Here is a 15522-nt window from a genome sequence, read left to right as displayed (position 1 = left end):
ATCTCCTTCAAAAATGGCGTATGGGGGAGGTTTTTATTCCAGTGAGATTGCTAAGGCGAACAACGCTGTGTTTGGTTTGGCCTGACCTAGATCGAGGGACAGACATGGTCTTGATGGGGAAAACAGAGCTGACTACACTGACTGTGCTAGGGGCAGACTCCACTAAGCTGGCTAACAGCATGCTGCATGGCCTGCACCCTATCTCATTGGGGAACTAGAGGAGTTAGAGCCCTGTCTATTTGATAGATAAAATCAGAGCACCCCTCCAGCTAGGATGGAGTCCATCACTCCTCAGGAGGCCAGGCTTGGTCCTGTTTGTGGGTGAGTCCCAGAAAGAGGGCCAATTATCTACAAATTCTATCTTTTGGGAGGGGCAGCAAACAGTTTTACAACCAGCGATTGAGTGGTGAGACTCTGCTGTGGAGCTCATCACCCCCCCGCCCTTACTGGGAGGGGGCCAGAGACAATTACTTGATGTCGACACATGTTTCTGGCTAAGTTACGCGCTGAAGCTATGTTGCGCTTGGTGACCTCACCCTGTTTCATTCATTGTTGGTGCCGACGTGGATAACAGTATTCCTATACTCTCTACACTTGCCAGTTTTAGCCTCAAAAAGCACCATCTTTGGGTTTACCCTTTACGTCGTTAGCCCTGCCCCCTGGTAAACATTGATGATCGCTGGATGATTCTTTTTAAGTCTAATATTGCGGGTAATGGAGTCACCAATGACTAGGGATATCAATTTGTCAGAGCTAAAGGTGGCAGTCTTTGACTGCTCAGACCCCATAACGGGTGGAGGAGAGACCCGAGAATGCTCGGCTGAATGAGCGACACCGGTTGAGCATGCAAGACAGCATTTCTCTCCACACTCTAAAAGTAAAAGGTTCCTGGAGTATCCTTGAGGGGTTCTTCAAATTTAATCTGTGGAGGAACCCCTTTAAGTTCTTAAAAAAAAAACTTTTAATGGATCCTCGAAGAACCTTTTGGGGTTAACTTACCCCCCCTCCCCTGTTATTATGTTTCATTATTATTATAGTATTATTAATCATATTAATAATACGCATAACAATAACACAATATTTGACCTCAGTGTTTATTATGATTTTAGTGGCAAAGCAGAATAAACTATTCTAAATATAAGGTAAACTCCCAGCAGAGCCCCAAGTCCAATGGGTTTATCTTCTGGTGTGTTGATGTTAATGTGTTGATGTTCTCCGTATCCATAGACAGAATGATTTTGCAGTGCATGGTGATCGAACAGGTTTCCTGTTATATTTACTAGAGGTTTAGGGAGGGTGAAGTCTCTGCATCCAAAACATAGTAATTATACAGATGATTAATAAAATATGCACACAACAGTATTCATACCTTGGTTGTTGTGGTGAATGTGAATGAAAAAAAAAAGTTTCGATAATGGGTTTCATACACATACCTGGTCCATAATGTAGAGGCCTATGGGATATTCATTGACGAGGAAAGAGAGGATGGTAAGTATGATGTGCATACATACCAATACCAATTGACATACCTTTGTATGCCTCCTTGTCTGTATACCTGCAGACAGACACAAAAGAGAGCAGTTCAGTCATCTGCACCTGTAACGTAGAGGTGGACCAAAACGCGCGTGGTGGTTATTCATGTTCTTTAATAAAGACACAAGACATGAATAAACTAACAAAAACAATAAACATGGAAAACCAAAAACAGCCCTATCTGGTGCAAAACACAAAGACAGGAACAATCACCCACCAACACACAGTGAAACCCAGGCTACCTAAATATGGTTCCCAATCAGAGACAATGACTAACACCTGCCTCTGATTGAGAACCATATCAGGCCAGACATAGAAATAGACAAACAAGACATCCAACATAGAATGCCCACTCAGATCACACCCTGACCAACCAAAACATAGAAACATACAAATCAAACTATGGTCAGGGTGTGACAGCACCCATTACAGCTAGCCTTCAGCATATTCTTATAGGCTGCATATTCTCATATTCTTCCTCATTCAAGGGTTTTTCTTTATTTTGACTGTTTTCTACATTGTAGAATAATAGTGAAGATATCAAAATTATGAAATAACACATATGGAATAATCAAGAAAGTGTTAAACAAATCAGGATATATTTAATATTTCAGATTCTTTAAAGTAACCCAATTTTTTTATTACTACATGATCCCATATGTGTTATTTCATAGTGTTGAAGTCTTCACTATTATTCTACAATGTAGAAAATAGAGAAAAACCCTTGAATGATTAAGTGTCCAAACTTTTGACTGGTACTGTACATTTGAGATAAGTAAAGCAGTATGTAAACATTATTAAAGTGACTAGCATTCCATTATTAAAGTGGCCAGTAATTCCATGTCTATATATATAGGGAAGCAGCCTCAAAGGTGCAGGGTTGAGTAGCCGGGTGGCTATTTAACAGTATGATGGCCTTGAGATAGAAGCTGTACTGATGCACCTGTACTGACCTCGCCTGTCACGTTCGTCGTAAGAATGAGTGGACCAAGGCACAACGTGAGTAGAGTTCCACATATTTATTATAGTGAAACCTCAAAACAACAACAGCTGCCTCCAATTGGGAACCATATTCAACATAGAAATTAAAGACCAGAACAACCGAGGGCTCTCTATGGTCAGGGCATGACATCACCTTCTGTATGATACTGGGATGAACAGGCCGTGGCTCAGGTGGTTGATACCCTTGATGATCTTTTTGCCTTCCTGTGACATCGGTGCTATAGGTGTCCTGGAGGGCAGTCAGTATGCCCTCAGTGATGCGTTGGGCCACCCTCTGGAGATCACCCAAAAAATGATAGTCCCACATGCGCAAACCAGATGGGATGGCATATCACTACAGAATTATGTGGTAGCCATGCTGGTTAAGTGTGCCTTGAATTCTAAATAAATCACTGGCTGTGTCACCAGCAATGCACCCCCACACCATCCCACCTCCTCCTCCATGCTTCACAGTGGGAACCACACATGCGGAGATCATCCATTCACCAACTCTTTGTCTCAAAAAGACACGGTGGTTGGAACCAAAGATCTCAAATTTGGACTTATCAGACCAAAGGACATATATCCACTGGTCTAATGTCCATTGCTTATGTTTCTTGGCCTAAGCAAGTCTCTTCTTATTATTGGTGTCCTTTAGTAGTTGTTTCTTTGCAGCAATTCGACAATGAAGCCCTGATTCACACAGTCCCCTCTGAACAGTTGATGTTGAGTTATGTCTGTTACTTGAACTCTGTGAAGCATTTATTTGGGCTGCAATCTGAGGTGCAGTTAACTCTAATGAACTCATCCTCTGCAGCAGAGGTAACTCTGGGTCTTCCTTTCCTGTGGCGGTCCTCATGAGAGCCAGTTTCATCATAGCGCTTGATGGTTTTTGTGACTGCATTTGAAGAAACTTTCAAAGTTCTTGAAATGTTCTGGAATGACTGACCTTCGTGTCTTAATTAAAGTAATGATAGACTGTTGTTTGTCTTTGCTTATTTGAGCTGTTCTTGCCATAATATGGACTTGGTCTTTTACCAAATAGGCCTATCTTCTGTATACAATCCCTACCTTGTCACCACACAACTGATTGGCTGTCACGACTTCCGCCGAATTCGGTCCCTCTCCTTGTTCGGGCGGCGTTCGGCAGGCGACGTCACCGGCCATCTAGCCATCACCGATCCACATTTTCCATTTGTTTTGTCTTTGTCTTACACACCTGGTTTCAATTCCCCAATTACTTGTTCATTATTTAACCCTCTGTTCCCCATGTTTGTTTGTGAGTAATTAATTATTGTATTGCGGTCCGTATTTGTGGCCTTGTATTTATACGACGTGTATTGTTATATTATTGAGTAAAATTGCTTTCATTACTCATATCTGCTGTCCTGCGCCTGACTCATCTCACCAGCATTACATTGTCTCAAACCCATTAAAAATGAAAGAAATTCAACAAATGAACTTTTAACAAGGCACACCTGTTATTAAAATCCCCATGTACAGTAAATGCAGCCTTAGGATATGTGGTTTCCAGTTTGCATAAAGTCCCGTGTAGATCCTTGAGGGCATTCGTGGTATCAACTTGAGGGTGAATATACACAGATGTGACAAAACCGAAGATAATTACCTTGGGAGGTAATATGGTTGGCATTTGATTGTGAGGTATTCAAGGTTGTGTGAACAAAATGACTTGAGTATCTGTATGTTATCACAATCACACCATTAGTAGTTAATCATGAAACATACACCCCCCTTTCTTCCCAGAGACGTCTTTATTCCTGTCTGTGCGATGAACTGAGAACCCAGCTGGCTGTATGGACAGGGACAGTATATCCCGAGAGAGCCATGATTCCGTGAAACAGAGTATGTTACAGTCCCTGATGTCTTTCTGGAAGTAGATCCTCACCCTGAGCTCGTCTAGTTTATTGTCCAGAGACTGAACATTGGCGAGTAATATACTTGGAAGCGATGGATGGTGTGCACGCCTCCTGAGTCGAACTACAAGTCCCCTCCAAATACTTATTCTCCACCGGCGGCATCTTGGAGCAGCCTCTGGGATACAGTTGAAGTCGGAAGTTTACATACACTTAGGTTGGAGTAATTAAAACTTGTTTATCAACCACTCCACAAATTAATTTCTTGTTAATTAACAAACTATAGTTTTAACAAGTCCGTTAGGACATCTACTTTGTGCATGACACAAGTCATTTTTCCAACAGTTGTTTACAGACAGATTATTTCACTTATAATTCACTGTATCACAATTCCAGTGGGTCAGATGTTTACTGTGGATGTATTACCTTCAAACTTGGTGCCTCTTTCCTTGACATCATGGGAAAATCAAAAGAAATCAGCCAAGAAAAATAATTGTAGACCTCCACAAGACTGGTTCATCCTTGGGAGCAATTTCCAAATGCCTGAAGTTACCCTGATCAAACAGTAGTACGCAAATATAAACACCATGGGACCACGCAGCCGTCATACCGCTCATGTAAGAGACACGTTCTGTCTCCTAGAAATGAACATACTTTGGTGCAAAAAGTGCAAATCAATCCCAGAACAACAGCAAAGGACCTTGTGAAGAGGTACAAAAGTATCTATATCCACAATAAAACGAGTCCTATATCAACATAACCTGAAAGGCCGCTCAGCAAGGAAGAAGCCACTGCTCCAAAACTGCCATAAAAAAGCCAGACTACAGTTTGCAACTGCACATGGGGACAAAGGTTGTACTTTTTGGGGAAATGTCCTCTGGTCTGATGAAACAAAAATAGAACTGTTTGGCCATAATGACCATCATTATGTTTGGAGGAAAAAGGGGAGGCTTGCAAGCCGAAGAACACCATCCCAACCGTGAAGCATGGGGGTGGCAGCATCATGTTGTGGGGGTGTTTTTCTGCAGGAAGGACTGGTGCACTTCACAAAATAGATGGCATCATGAGGGTGGGAAATTATGTGGATATATTGTGGATATATTGAAGCAACATCAGTCAGGAAGTTAAAGCTTGGTCACAAATGGGTTTTCCAAATGGACAATGACCCCAAGCATACTTCCAAAGTTGTTGCAAAATGGCTTAAGGACAACAAAGTCAAGGTATTGGAGTGGCCATCACAAAGCCCTGACCTCAATCCTATAGAAAATGTGTGGGCAGAACTGAAAAAGCGTATACGAGCAAGGTGTTCTACAAACCTGACTCAGTTACACCAGCTCTGTCAGGAGGAATGGGCCAAAATTCACCCAACTTATTGTGGAAAGCTTGTGGAACTAAACGTTTGACCCAAGTTAAACAATTTAACGGCAATGCTACCAAATACTAATTGAGTGTATGTAAACTTCTGACCCACTGGGAATGTGATGAAAGAAATAAAAGCTGAAATAAATCATTCTCTCTACTATTATTCTGACATGACATATTCTTAAAATAAAGTGGTGATCCTAACTGAGCTATGACAGGGAATTAAGTGTCAGGAATTGTGAAAAACTGATGTGTATGTAAACTTCCGAATTCCGACTGTAACTTCAATTGCCCTGGGGGTTCCGAATTCGGGAAAGTCATATTCCTGGTCGAAATGCTGGTGAGTTGCCGCCGATCTGATATCCAAAAGTTATTTCTGACTGTATGTAATAACACAAAAAAACTTTCTTGGCTAATAACGTGCAAAAAATACTGTTTCGTTGCCTAGGAGCTAGAAGCAGAGGTGCCATGTCTGTCGTGCAATCTTACAGGTTTAGAAAAATTTGCACAAATATAACAATATCAAGTTTGATCACAAAGGGACAAACCTTACCTTAAATTGAGGAGATCTTTACATTTTTCAGTTGAGTGCCTGCACCTGCTGTCCTTTTTATTTTTTATTTTTTATTTTTTTTATATCTGAAACATACAATATACCTGCAGTGAAGCCGCTCAACAACTACACCATACCTGTTATCCAACAGACTCTCATTCAGAGCGACACACAGAAGCATCCAGGGTCAATGCCCGTGCTCAAGGGCACGTTGACAGATCTCCCAACAGGCCAAAAAACGTGAACCTGAACCCTCCAAGATCCCAACACAGTTCCCCAATAGCTGTCCCTCAACCATCTACTACACGCGTCACGACACATGTCTTGCGACTTTCCAATACCTCTCTAAGATCTCCTACATCTTTACCCTCTTCGGATTTCCTTGCAACATAAACTCAGTCCTCTCACTGTCAACTGCCTTTATTTTCAGCAAACTTAACATGTGTAAATATTTGTATGAACAAAAGACTCAACAACTGAGACATAAACTGAACAAGTTCCACAGACTTGTGACTAACAGAAATGGAATAATGTGTCCCTGAACAATGTGTCCCTCAAGATCAAAAGTAACATTCAGTATCTGGTGTGGCCACCAGCTGCATTAAGTACTGCAGTGCGTCTCCTTCCTTATGGACCATATTTGCCCGTTCTTGCTGGGAGATGTTACCCCACTCTTCCACCAAGGCACCTGCAAGTTCCCGGACATTTCTGGGGGGAATGGCCCTACCCCTCACCCTCCGATCCAACAGGTCCCAAACATGCTCAATGGGATTGAGATCTGGGCTCTTCGCTGGCCATGGCAGAACACGGACATTCCTGTCTTGCAGGACATCACGCACAGAACAAGCAGTATGGCTGGTGGTATTGTCATGCTGGAGGGTCATGGCAGGATGAGCCTGCAGGAAGGGTACCACATGAGGGAGGAGGATGTCTTCCCTGTAACGCACAGCGTTGAGATTTCCTGCAATGCCAACAAGCTCAGTCCGATGATGCTGTGGCACACCGCCCCAGACCATGACGGACACTCCACCTCCAAATCCATCCCGCTCCAGAGTACAGACGGTGTAACGTTCATTCCTTTAATGATAAATGCAAATCCGACCATCACCCCTGTCAGTGAAGAGCACTTTTTGCCAGTCCTGCCTGGTTCAGCGATGGTGGGTTTGTGCCCATAGGCAACGTTGTTAGAGGTGATGTCTGGTGAGGACCTGCCTTGCAACAGGCTTACAATCCCTTAGTCCAGCCTCTCTCAGCCTATTGCGGACAATCTGAGCACTAATGGAGGGATTGTGCGTTCCTGGTGTAACTCTGGCAGTTTTTGTCCCACAGGTGTGATGTTCGGATGTACCGATCCTGTGCAGGTGTTACACGTGGTCTGCCACTGCAAGGACGATCTGCTGCCCATCCTGTCTCCATGTAGTGCTGTATTAGGCATCTCACAGTGTGGACATGGCAATTTATTGCCCTGGCCACATCTGCAGTCCTCATGCCTCCTTGCAGCATGCCTAAGGCACGTTCACGCAGATGAGCAGGGACCCTGGGCATCTTTCTTTTGGTGTTTTTCAGAGTCAGTAGAAAGGCCTCTTTTGTGTCCTAAGTTTTCATTACTGTGACCTTAATTGCCTACTGTCTCTAAGCTGTTAGGGTCTTAACAACTGTTCCACAGGTATGTCGTGTCTTTGGCTATGCCGGATTAAGTGATATGACATGCGATTCTATAAAATAATGTCTCTGTAAATAATATTACCTGATTGAGCTAATCATGTAAATGTAATTAACTAGAGAGTCGGGGCACCACAAAATAATATTTATAGAGCTGTTATCTTCCGAACGAACTCTGAAAGACCTAGTAATATTTTACATCAATAACAGTCAATATTAACCGTCACCTTAATTCAGTCTCATCTGAATGTTGTAAATTCTTGGTTATCTTCACAAACCCTGGCTAACAAGTTTTATCAACAATACAAAATTGGGATTCATTATTTATTTACTAAATACCTAACTAATCACACAGAATTACACATACACATATAAATAATCATAACTTGGTTACAAATTACTTCATAAAGGAAAATGTCCCTAATGTCCCGGGCAGAACAGATATGACAGCTTGTTACACAAAAGAAAAGGGGCTGGGTTTGAGTGAAAGAGCGGGAAGACTGAGGAACAAAGGGCGAAGCTGTGCTATCGTAAATACAGTATTTTATGCATTCTAAATTACCGCCCATTTGGAAAAGGAAAATGCAATAAATATTTACTCTGAGCTGCATTTCGGTAGGTTGGTGGTAGATGGAAGGCCGTGTTGCCCAACCGAGTCCTTTGTCCTTTGAAGAATGTCTCTGCTGGTAAATTAGATACGTTGTAGTAACGTTGTTGTGTGGTAGATGGGATACTCTGTCTGTTCCTTCCTAACCTGCGTTTGCAGCTGCTGTTGCTAACTCAAATGCTAGGAGGTATCACTTCTGTAGTGTATAAGAGTTCAAAGTTCATACCATTCGCAACCAAAGCTCACGCTAAGGTTGGCTTCGTTCTGTAATTATTATCTGAACCATTCTGACATCGGACCGTCGTCCTCACATCCTCGGAACATGAGGTTCATTTGTCATCAAGGCTTTATATAGGAAGGGAGAAAAGAGGGGTGTTTCATAGTTTACAACCTATGTCTCTTCATGTGAGTCGGGCCTAATTCACTCATGAAAACCCAAATCTCACATTTTAGAAGCTAAAATCACATTTCATCCCATCACGAATAATTTCATATTCAAACATTTAAATTGAACAACAATTCCATGTGGATCTGATAACTCTGATGTGTAGACTTTCCACTGTAGAGTTTATGTCATCTTATCATTGATGAGAATGTCTCAGATGACAACCGAACTGACATCATATTCATTAAGTACCACCGCATATGTTCAATTGGTCGGATTACCAGAATATAGTTCATTTCCCCCCACCTTCTGATGTTCCCAGAATCTCTATATTAACCAAGGTGTTTGCAAATATAACATCAGTAGGGTAGAGAGAGGAAAAAAGGGGGAAGAGGTATTTATGACTGTCATAAACCTACCCCCAGACCAACGTCATGATAGTTGCATGTTCATTAATTGTTTACGGTTCATTGGACAAGCAAGGGAAACAGTGTTTTAACCCTTTACAATGAAGATCTGTGAAGTTATTTGGATTTGGATTAATTATCTTTGAAAGATAAGGTCCTTTTTGCTGAGTTTATATATTTCAACTATGCTGTGATGTTTAACATACAATTTCAATATATCTAATCGAATAGAATCCACAGATTGCGAGTTGAAGATAAATACTTTTACTAAGAGTATTAGTATATTAGTAATTGACTGACCCGGTCTCTCCAGATCTCCTAATAGTACTATTTCATGGGTCAATTTTAGATAAATCCTTTGCATTTTCAGCTATTCCTGAACCTGAGACCAGATGGCCATGACGAATAGATATGTTGACAGCGGACACCCTTGTTTATACCTCTTGACAATTCAAAACTCTCTGAGAAGTATCCGTTATTTATTATTTTACACCTGGTGTTGCTGTACATTATTTTTTCCCATTTTATAAGAGAATCACCGAAATTTAAATAAATCCAGGCATTTATAAATAAAATCCAGTCTTATTTTATCAAATTATTTTTCAAAATCCGCTATAAATACCAGGCCTGGCTTCTTAGATGTTTCATGATGTTCTATTATTTCTAGTAGTTGTCGTATATTTTCTCTAATGTATCGTCTATGTAAAAAACCTGTCTGACCAGATGAACAATACCTGGTTAAACCCTTTTAACAGTATGCATTTCGCTAGTATTTTGCATCACAATATTGAAGTGTAAGAGGCCTCCAGTTTTTTAGATAGACTGGGTCTTTATATTTGCCATCTGGGTCTTGTTTTAATAATAGAGAAATCAGACCTTCCTGCTGAGTACCTGACAGACTACCATTTCTATAGGAGTAGTTAGAACAATCTAACAATGGAGCTTTTAGTGTATCAAAAAAGGCTTGATATACCTCTCCCAATATGCTATCAAGCCCTGGGGTTTTTCCAGACTGAAAGGATTTCACTGATCTTTCTGTACATTTGTTAATTTTCAATTTTTTATATTATTTGGAAAGAATTCGTTACCATAATCTTTATTATTTGGGAGAGGATGAGACGGAAAAGAGAACATCTGCCTAAAATAATTAGCTTCCTCCTTTAACCTCTTGCTCCTACCTGACACGCAGGCGTCCCATCTAGACATCTGGAAATGCAAATGCACTACGCTAAATGCTAATAGCACTCGTTAAAACGCAAACGTTCATTAAAATACACATGCAGGGTACTGAATTAAAGCTACATTCATTGTGAATCCAGGCAACAAGTCAGATTTTAAAAATGTTTTTCGGCGAAATCATTAGAAGCTATTATCTGATAGCATGTAACACCCCAAAAGACCCGCAGGGGACGTAAACAAAATAATTAGCATAGTCGGCGCTACACAAAATGCACAAATAAAATATAAAACATTCATTACCTTTGACCATCTTCTTTGTTGGCACTCCTAGATGTCCCATAAACATCACTATTGGGTCTTTTTTTCCGATTAAATCGGTCCATATATAGCCTAGATATCGATCTATGAAGACTGTGTGATCAACGAAAAAAATAGCGTTTTATAACGTAACGTCAAATTTAACGTTTAAATTAAAAAAGTCGAAGATAAACTTTCACAAAACACTTCGAAATACTTTTGTAATGCAACTTTAGGTATTAGTAAACGTTAATAAGCGATCAAATTGATCACGAGGCGATGTATATTCTATAGCTGTACGTCTGGAAATAATGTCCGGGTAAATCTCAACCAAAATATCCGGTCGGAGACCGGAAGAACTGCGATACCTCATGTCTGTTTGACCAAGAAACAAATCGTAGGCAAATGACAAGACTGTTGACATTGTGTGGAAGCTGTAGGTATTGCAACCTCTGCCCCATTTAATGTGGTTCACGTTTAGCAATGGGTTGAAGTGGCACATGGATATATTTTCCCATTTTCAGTGATCAGATTTTCCTGCACTTTTCGATGAAACGCACGTTCTTTTATAGTCACAGCCGTGATTTAACCAGTTTTATAAACGTCTGAGTGTTTTCTATCCACACATACTAATCATATGCATATACTATATTCCTGGCATGAGGAGCAGGGCGCTGAAATGTTGCGCGATTTTTAACAGAATGTTCGAAAAAGTAGGGGGTAGGAGTAACAGGTTAAAATATAATTTGGAGAATCATAGATGACTCGATTTTCAGTAACGAGTTTCTGTAAATTATTTTTGTTAGCGTTCCTGCATTGGAGATTCAGAAGAATTTTTTACATTTTTCTCTATATTCCATCCAGTTTGCTGTATTTCTGTAATAGATTACATTAGATCATTTTTGATTAAGTTCCTCAAGTTCTTTTTGTTTTTCCTCTAACTTATTTTGTATCTCTAGTATCGTTTTTATTGCCATCTACCTGTACTATTAGTTCATGGATATTTAGTCTTATCTCTTTAGCCAGAAACAGCTTTTTTGTTATTGATGAATTTTGAATTGAATGACCACTGAAGGTACATTTAAAGGTATCCCAAACAATAAGGGGATTTGCTGAACCTACATTGGAAAAATTCTAGTTACACATTTTTTTGTCTTAGATAAAAAAAAAAAATGCTGTCCTCCAGTAAACTATGATAACATTTCCAATATCCCCGTCCAGGTGGGATGGTGATGATAGTTTGTAGAGTGATTACCTTTACGGTCCATTGAAGTACTTAACACTTTGTTATAATCTCCTACCATAATGGTATGATCATTTGTTGCCTGTAAATTCAATAAATTGGTATAAATGTTTTTGAAGAACTTTGGATCATCCTGATTTGGACCATATAGATTAATGAGCCAAATGTATTTGTTGTCCACTTTCATATTCAAAAAGATTTACCTTCCTTGCAAATCATTCCTGACTATTTGCACATTCAGATCCAAATTTTTGTTAATTATTATCATCACATCTGTTGAGTTCCTTTATCCATGACAGAAAATTATTTCACCATCCCATTCCCTTTTCCACGCAACTTCATCAAGGATGTAGAGTGAGTTTCCTGTAAACAGTACATGTTATATTCCTTTTCTTTTAGCCATGTAAAGACAATTATAACTGGCTATACTTATTTCACCCCTTACCATAACTAGATACTATTCTCAGTCTAAATGGACCATACTTAGTGCTTGTAAAGTTACTGCCATCAGAGGTATTATGATGGTCAAAATTAGAGCTTTGAATTTTTATTTTCATGTATGCTACGACTTTGTATGTCCAGTAGCGTCTCCTTCATCACCCTGTTTTCCCCGAGTAGACAATTCATGTTGGAGTCATAGATTTTTACCTTAGCTGTTGAGTGTCTTGTTTTCTGCTTGGAGGGTAAGAATTTCACTCTAGCTGAACTCCAAACTCCCCCTCAGCCCTGCTACCTCCACACACAACTTTTCCAGTGCTGCATGGATTCCAGCTAGAGCACTAGCCTCTACTTCAACGGTAAGTAAATTGTCCGTGTTTGTAGCTAAATCTATTTTTCTTTTTTTTTGTCGGGTTAAAGTTCTTTTGTGAGGTGGTCGGATCTTTCCATGACGGAGTATGTTGTTCCTCCATAGCGTAAAGCTGTTGCTACTCGAAAAGATAGCAATGAGTCTTTCCCATGATGACGAAAGGTGTCTGTAGTACAGCCAGCTAGCACTCGCAGAATCCATGCAAAAAATCGAACACAAACTTGCAGTCCCAGCCGTAAAGGCTAACCGCGGCGTGGAATCCTTTGCAACAAAACTTTAGTTCTGAATAAAATCGATTTCATGAAAAATGTATTTAATATAAACAACAAACCGAGTGTAGATAGTACAATGTTCTGTTGCGCGCTCTGATGATGTATGTTTCATGATGACGTGTTGTGTGATGACCTGCTGCACGTTAGATAATTCTGCACTGTTGGAGCTAGGAACACAAGCATTTCACTACACCCGCAATAACATCTGCTAAATATGTGTATGTGACTAACACAATTTGATTTGATTTGTGTGTGTGCACGGCCACGTGTCAGCCAGCCTGTCTGTCTGTCTATAGATAGAGATAATTACCTTGTATGTTGGCAAAGATCTCAGCCTCCCACTTGTCAAGTAGTTCCTCTTTGTTGTAAAGCTCCTCGTGGGTCTTTGTAGAAAACTAGAAGTTGAGAGAGAGTCAAGCACTGACACCAACCCTGGTTTTAGGCTCATTTAGTGAGGAAACTGTGACACTTTTTACGCTCTAGCGTAGAGGCATTTTGACTCTTCTATCGCAATGCCAGATAATGCTTGTAGGCGATGTCATGGCGACGTTGGTTATCTAAGTTCCTGCTGTCCTTTCAAATTCAAATCCAAGTGTTTCAGTTGGGCAGTTGGGTTCCTGCAAGAACTCCCACCAACTAAGGAGGTTCCTCAATGAACCCCACCTCCTATGGGGTTCTTGGAAGAACCTTTTGGGGGCCATTTTCAGTGCCAAGAACTGTAAGATTCTTCGTAGAACTTTGAGGATCTTAGAAGAACCCTTGTTGACCCCCAATTTTTTTTGTACAGAAGCCATGAGAAAATTGTTTACGGGGATTACCACTACTATCTGTACTTACTGGTGGTACAGACGCTGTTTCATCCTGTCCTACACTTAAATTGCTCTTGCCTAACTGTTGCGTCTGAAGCCGGGCTTGCAACTCGATCATCCTCACCGTAAGGAGATAAGTTCTCCTGCATATTATGAGCAACTGCAATTAGAAAGCCTAATGTTAGGTAGCTTTTTTGGCTGGTGGAGGTCCTGTAGATCCATGTCCAGATCAAGTGTCCAGGGAGAGAAAGTTCAGTGAGGACAAAACCAAGACCATTGGTAAATGTGTTAAATACACATTGATTAAACGGTTCTTAAAAGTAAAAAGCGAAAAGTTTGGCAAGTTGCCAAGTGCTAACGAACAGCGCAACATAGTCATTGAACACTGATCACTTTAATAATGTTTACATATTGTTTTACCCACTTTATATTTAAGCCTATATACTGTATTCTAGTCATGGCTCATCCTATATAACTACTGCCATACACACCTTTTCTATTATATACTGTCAATACACACAATTCATATACATATATATTCATATTCCAGACTGACATTATTCGTCGTGATAATTTCTTGTTATTTTTTGAAACTTTTGGATTATGTGTGTATTGTCAGTGTGTTGTTAGATATTGCTGCTCTGTTGGAGCTAGAAACATAAGCATTTTGCTGCACCTGTGACAACATCTGCAAAACTGTGTAAGCGATTAATAAACATGGATTTGATTTTGATTTGAACATCACCTCACACCTCTCTTATTCTGTCTCTCTCACACTCACACACACACACACACACACACACACACACACACACACACACACACACACACACACACACACACACACACACACACACACACACACACACACACACACACACACACACACACCTCCCCCTCCCTCTCTCTCTCTCTCTCTCTCTCTCTCTCTCTCTCTCTCTCTCTCTCTCTCTCTCCCATTACTCTATAATTACTCTATAATTTCAGTTCATGAGCTTCTCACCGGGGACATGACAGTTTCTCAGTTTTACCACACGTTCTACTTTCAACGCATATTCCTATAATAGGTTATTCCTATAATAGTAGTATTCTGAGAAGAGTACTCAACGTGGTGATGATGGTGGTGATATTGGTTGCTTTAACCAAAAGCTATTTTAATGAGGGGATTGGTGAATGTAAGATGAAGGTTATTAACTAACAGGCAGCACGAAAGAGGTCAGCCTCAGCGTTTCTGTCCCTAATAAACACATCATGTTCTCAAACTCAAACCACAATTTAATACTGTTTCAAGAGCTGCACAATGTGCTTGCTGTGTCATTTTGTGAAAACGGAGTTGGATCATGTCAACCCAAAACACTGATCTAAGGTCAGATTGGATGAGGTTAGGATTTAGGGAGAGTTAGCTGATCCTAGATCTGTGCCTACCTGGAGTGTTTTTGTGTCTCTTTTCATTCATGCAACGATTAAATGTAACAGTGGCTCTTCCTATTTTGTTGGATGGTGTATACCATGTATATCCCGTACAGTACGACCAAAAAAAAAAAAAACAT

At 40.4% G+C, this 15522-nt stretch overlaps 1 protein-coding gene and 1 long non-coding RNA gene across 4 annotated transcripts in view; one reads left to right on the top strand and one right to left on the bottom strand.

Moving 5' to 3' along the window:
- The window catches only part of LOC118398411 (serine/threonine-protein kinase PAK 5), a 120436-nt gene that overhangs the window by 66786 nt on the left and 38128 nt on the right, over nt 1-15522 (top strand). The gene's annotated exons all lie outside the window — the stretch shown is intronic.
- LOC118398433 (uncharacterized) lies at nt 1099-13350 on the bottom strand. Its single transcript, XR_004828627.2, has 3 exons — nt 12732-13350; nt 1434-1555; nt 1099-1305 (listed from the first exon to the last, which is right to left on the bottom strand). It is a non-coding gene; the product is annotated as an uncharacterized LOC118398433 (long non-coding RNA).

Source organism: Oncorhynchus keta, chromosome 19 (genome assembly GCF_023373465.1).
Source record: "Oncorhynchus keta strain PuntledgeMale-10-30-2019 chromosome 19, Oket_V2, whole genome shotgun sequence".
In the NCBI taxonomy this organism is placed as follows: Eukaryota; Metazoa; Chordata; class Actinopteri; order Salmoniformes; family Salmonidae; genus Oncorhynchus; species Oncorhynchus keta.
The sequence above is the reverse complement of the archived record's forward strand: the minus strand, read 5'-3'. Positions and strand labels throughout refer to the sequence as shown.